Source organism: Camellia sinensis, chromosome 6, assembly GCF_055761805.1.
Source record: "Camellia sinensis isolate YWXY chromosome 6, ASM5576180v1, whole genome shotgun sequence".
NCBI classification, from domain to species: domain Eukaryota; kingdom Viridiplantae; phylum Streptophyta; class Magnoliopsida; order Ericales; family Theaceae; genus Camellia; species Camellia sinensis.
In genome coordinates this window covers 120,631,773-120,637,529 of record NC_138966.1, presented here as the reverse complement: position 1 = coordinate 120,637,529, position 5,757 = coordinate 120,631,773, and positions in this window count along the sequence as shown.

Here is a 5,757-nt window from a genome sequence, read left to right as displayed (position 1 = left end):
GTTTTTAGCATGCTTTGGGTGCTAGGTTAGACTTGAGCACGGCTTATCATCCTCAGACAGATGGGCAAACTGAGCGGGTAAATCAGATATTGGAGGATATGTTGAGAGCTTGTGTCCTCAATCTTGGTGGTAGTTGGGAAGAACATTTTCCATTGGTGGAGTTTGCTTATAATAATAGCTATCACTCCAGTATCAGGATGGCACCTTTTGAGGCTTTGTATGGGAGGCTATGTCGATCACCTGCTTGTTGGATGGAGGTAGGAGATGCGCCATTGTTAGGGCCTGAATTGGTGAGAGAGACCATAGAGAAGGTGAACATTATTCGGAAACGTATTAAGATTTCACAGAGTCATCAGAAGAGTTACGCTGATAGAAAATGTAAGGGGGTTGAGTTGAATGTTGGAGATTTTGTGTTTTTGAAGGTCTCGCCAATGAAGGGTATCACGTAGTTCGGAAAGAGGGGAAAGTTGGCACCTAGATTTGTGGGACCATATGAGATCATTGAGAAGATTGGTAATGTGGCTTATAAATTAGCCCTATTACCTGCCTTAGCTATGAATCACAATGTGTTCCATATATCTTTATTGCGAAAGTGTGTGCAAGACCCTTCCCAAGTAGTATCACCAGAGGTGTTGAAGATCAGTGATGATCTAACGTATGTGGTGCTACCAGTTACTATTCTAGACCGGGATGTAAAGTAGTTGCGGCGTAAGAAAGTGAACTTGGTTAAAGTGCAATGGAGCGAAGATGAGAACGATATTACCTAGGGGTTAGAAGAGAAAGTTCGGCGTACGCACCCGGAACTTTTTGCCTAGTACTCTCTCCTATCGAATCTCGGGATGAGATTCTTTTGAGGTGTGTCTATTGTAGTGACCCTAATTTTCTTAAGTCATTATTTATTATTATTATGATTATTATTATCTTATTTTATTTTTGATTTTATTAATTGTGTGGTCACATGAGAATTTAATGTGATATTTAATTAATTTAATGTGTTATTTAATTAATCCACATATTTATATATTTAAATTTGTTATACAAAAAAAGAGGTGTTATATATATATATATTTAATCTTATATTTATATTTATATATATTGCAATTATGTTGTATTGTATAATATAATATTATATAATAGTCAAAGTAGGTTAGAATAGGGACTAGGTAATCAAAAGATTAGAAAAGAAAGAGGGAGAGCAAGCCATGAGAGAGAGAGAGAGAGAGAGAGAGAGAGATTAATCAAAGATAACTAGAGGACGAGATCAATTCCGAGAGAGAAAGAGAAAGACAGAAAAAGGAGGAGAAGGTGGAGAAAAAAGAATAAAAAAGATTAGGGTTTTATTTTGGTGGCTCTATTAATTCTCCAAGTTATTATTTGATCTTCAAAAAAATATTGTGAGTACAAAACCCAATTTCCTTTATTTATATTTAATTCGTTGTTTTTATTTATTTATTTGATGTTGAATTGATTTCATATTTGCATGTAAATGATTGATCGATTTTAATTATTTTGATTAGTTGTGTATATAAGATTTAGGGTTTTTAGATGATTGATTGATTTTAATTATTTTGTTTAGTTGTGTATGTAAGGTTTAGGGTTTTTAGTTGATTGATTGATTTTAATTATTTTGATTAGTTGTGTATGTCAGGTTTAGGTTTTTTATATGGATTTATTTTATGATTGTAATCACACTCATGGTTATATGAAATTAAAATTAATTAGGAACCCATAGATAAATTCCTTATACTCCATCATGACTCTATGGATTGTTGTTTTATTTGAGTGTTGGTGAGAAGGAGTGTATAAAAAAAAGTGAGGATTATGAGATTTATTTAAATGCCTTAGGCTTGGTATTGTTATATTTGTTCTCATAAGTGAGATGTTTTGTATATGTATATTGTTGCCTCGTTCTCATGAGTAGACGAGTGTTTTGATTTATGCGCGTACGTTTATGCTAACCATCCGGGGAGTGTGGGTCAAACTCGGGACGATATCCCCGTGCAAGTTCGGCTTTAGAGCGGTGTTAGGTATACGGGAGGCACATGTGATATATGTGTAGGCTGGATGTGGAGGCCGAAGTGGTGGAGTTATGGTACAAAGAATTTAATTATGAGTTTATCGGTATAGTGTGAATTATGTTGATTTGTGCATCTTGAAAAATAGTAAACGATCTCGATAAATTATGAAATTTGAGCAGAGGCATGTGTATGTGATTCTAGACAACTTTTGTGTTTTAACTTTTTATTAAAAATATCGATTAGAACTTATAATCGGATGATCTTGGTTATAATAGTTTTGATTCATTTTAGCAATGTAGATTTTAGAGGCTGTTTTAACCTACGAAACGAGCTTATTTTTATTGGTTGCGCGTAAACTGAAGTAAAACATTATTTTGCACACTTTTTATGTTTTTAACTTTTCTGAAAAAAAATCATCTTAGGGCAATTTCTGTTCGTTTTCAGTTTCAGATTTTTTTCGATTGAATTCCATCTAGGTTCTTCTATCAAGTTTTTCTCTCAACCTGTTCAATTTCTGTTAAATTTGTTTACGTGGTATTTTAGGAAATTTGATTCTGTACAACTTTTGTTCTTTGAGTTTTGGTCAATTCGAATTATTTAAGCATAAAATGGTGCATTTTTATACTTCTTTAGCAAGTTGGTTATGATTAAATTATACTAATTTTATTTTTTTGCAGGATGGTGAGTCTTGCTAACTTTTTTTTTATACAGGGCTGACTCACCATATTTTTATTTCTATTTTGTTTATTTTATAATCAATTTATATTTCGTTGTGTACGGGAAAGAAACTAAATGCCACCATATCTCGGGAAACTACCCATTCGTCTCAGTGCGGTTGGAACTACTTGTCTTGTCCCGTAACAAGAATTAAATGTATTTTTGTTTGTGTATGGTGGACACGTGGGTGTTAAATCTTGTACTCATACCAGTATACCTGTATACTGACCCATTTTATCTCTTGGCAACTCGGGTGCGTTTTGTTTGAGCGCAGCCAAGTGTAGACACCCCATTTTTGACCGTCCTCAAGACTTGGACGTCACGGTTTGAACACACGGTGATCTTCCATGTTTGTGTTCGTTTGGAGTTCCCGGAGGCCTCGGCTCGCGCGCCTTGCCTCAGGATCCCTGAACTCGACCGTTTAGTGTCTGGTTTTGCACCAAACACTTGCATCTTGCCTTTGAGAGGCAGGGTAGGGCTTGTAGACCATCCCCACCCACCATCGGCAGTGGCTAGAGGCCACCGGCTGGTTTTTGCTGCCACCGGCAATGTAGTTTGCCGGCCGGCACTATTTGTTGCCGGTCAGCACTATTTTGTGCCGGTCGGCACTCTTTTTGGCCAAGATGGCATTTTTGGCCGGCCGATTGCTGTTCATCTGCTTTTGCAGATATTTTTAGACAGCTGTCTTGCTTTTGCTCCCCTCCATACACGTGTATGGAGGGATCTCCCTCTTGCAAAAGCTTGTCTTGTAAGCTTTACAAGACAATATAGAGAGAAGCTCTCTCTAAGGCAAAGAGGAGAGGCTTGGTTAGAGACTTAGGATATTTTGAGAGCAAAACAGCCATTGTTGAGCTCTAGTTCTAGGGTTTTGAGTTAGATACATTTTCTATCTCTCTCTCTCTCTCTTTTGTTCACTAGGTGTTTTGTGCCTTACTATTGCACACAAACACCTAGTGTTTCACCTTCCTCTTGGAGCTGAGGTTCTAAAGGCTTGTTCTTGAGTTTCTTGACTGGTTTGGAGCCAAAGGAGGCCATTGGAGCACCATTGTTGAAGGGGTCTTCAAGGGTGAGATTCTAGTCCTTTTTTTCCTCATTTTTGCATTGATTTTATACCTATCTTAGAGCTGTTTTTGTGATTATTGTATAACATAAAAAAGTTCTATTTTTAGGCCCTCTTTATTGTTTATTAAGAGTGTTTTGTTGTTTGAGGGTTGTTGACCACCCTTAGGCCTCAAAAGGCATCATTTTGAGCCATTTTGTGTTAGCTCCGGGATTTTGGTGTTGAGGTCTCTTCACCACTGAAATCTTGAGGGATTTCAGTGGTGAAGATGATGCTTTGAAGTCCCAAGAAGGAGAGGGCCACCCCCTCTCCTTGTTGTCCTTGAAAAGGACACATTTTGGCCTCTTAAGGAAGCCTATGCTTGAGTGTGTGTTGAGCATGTTTGGTTTGTTTTTCATGCTTATATATCCATGATATAACATGATTTAAAGTTGGTTTTGGTACCCCATGCATGCTTAGCATAGTTGCCTTGTAATGCCATGTTTACGCCTTAATGTGCCTTAGGTTGTTAGCCTTTGTTGGAGCATGTTTTAGGCTTAGTCTTGTGAAGATTTTGTGCATATCTTGCCATGTTTTAGCTCTGTCCATAGTCGTTTGGGTTGATTTTGGCATGCTTGATATAGCTCCTTTGTATTTAGGCTTGTTGGCCTTGAGCATGTGCATGTGTAGCATGGCATCTTTGCATTGTTTTGGTGATTTGGGATCATTCTATATGCCATTTCAGTCCCATTTCCATGCTTGTTTGATTGCCTTGTATGCCTCTTTAATGCTTTGGAAGCTTGTGTAGCATTGCTCCATGTTTTGGTGCCTTTGCATGCCTTTGTTTTTGAACCATCTAGATGCCATCTAAGTGGTCTTTTGGGCCTTATGTTATGCGCTAAAAACTTGTTTTAGGTTGCTTAATGCATGCCATGTTTGTTGTGATAAAACATGCTTCAAAGCTTCATGATTTGCCTCAAGTATTTAGACCATGTTTGGTGCATGCTTGGCTTGATTTGTTGCTTGGTTTGGCACCATGTATTGGCATGATTTCAAAGCTTATAATGCATGCTAATTGTTCATGTTTGTCCCTTTCAAGTGTGCTTGAATGTTACTTGATTTGTGCTTAAGTGTTGGTCCTTATGTGCATGTGTGTGTGTATGCCATTTAGCCCTCACTTTTTAGCACTTTGGCCACTGTTTTAGGCCTTATTAGAGCTGCCTAATTCATGTATAAGACCATCTTAGCATTAGTTTGCATTGCCATATGTACGCTTGTATGCTTGCATGAGTGCCTTGCCATGCCACGTTGCATTCTTAGCTTGTATGCCTAGGTTGCATTGCATCTTGCATGCATTCCTTGTCCCTTGACTTGGGTGATAGGGATTGGGAGTTTTTGTTTGATTGGTTTGCATACATTTGAAATCAAAGTTGCGTACTTGGTTCTTTGGGCCATCATGCATGGAAATGCGTGATTGGTGGTCCGGGAACCAAGGCACATGTCCCTTTGAGTCATTACAATGATAAGAGACATGGTTGGTGCATACATGCTTTGAATTGTGCTGCCATGCTTTGCCTTGCCCTCTGTTGCTGTGAGTTGCAGGTTCTGCAGGAATACTCTGCCGACCGGCAGTGTAATGTGCCGACCGGCAACAATTTCTCTGCCGACAGGTTCAATTTTGTGCCGATGGCCATACCACACTGCCGGTGGAAATCTCAATCAGCCGGTGGTGATCCTCTCTGTCTAAGGGATCAGTCCTGAGGCTTTGGCAGCCTCCAGAGGAGGAAAGGAAGGAAAACAGAGGCAGCCCATGCATGGTGGCGCACTTCCCGAGGCGTTTTCCTGTTTTAATCAATTTATTTAATTTGTTAATTAAATTAGTTAATTTGTAATATTAATTAGCTTGCGTAGTTAATTAATTTGTAATATTTATTCGGTCCCTCCGAGCGAGGGCAAATCTGTAATAAGTGTGTGTGGGTGGTG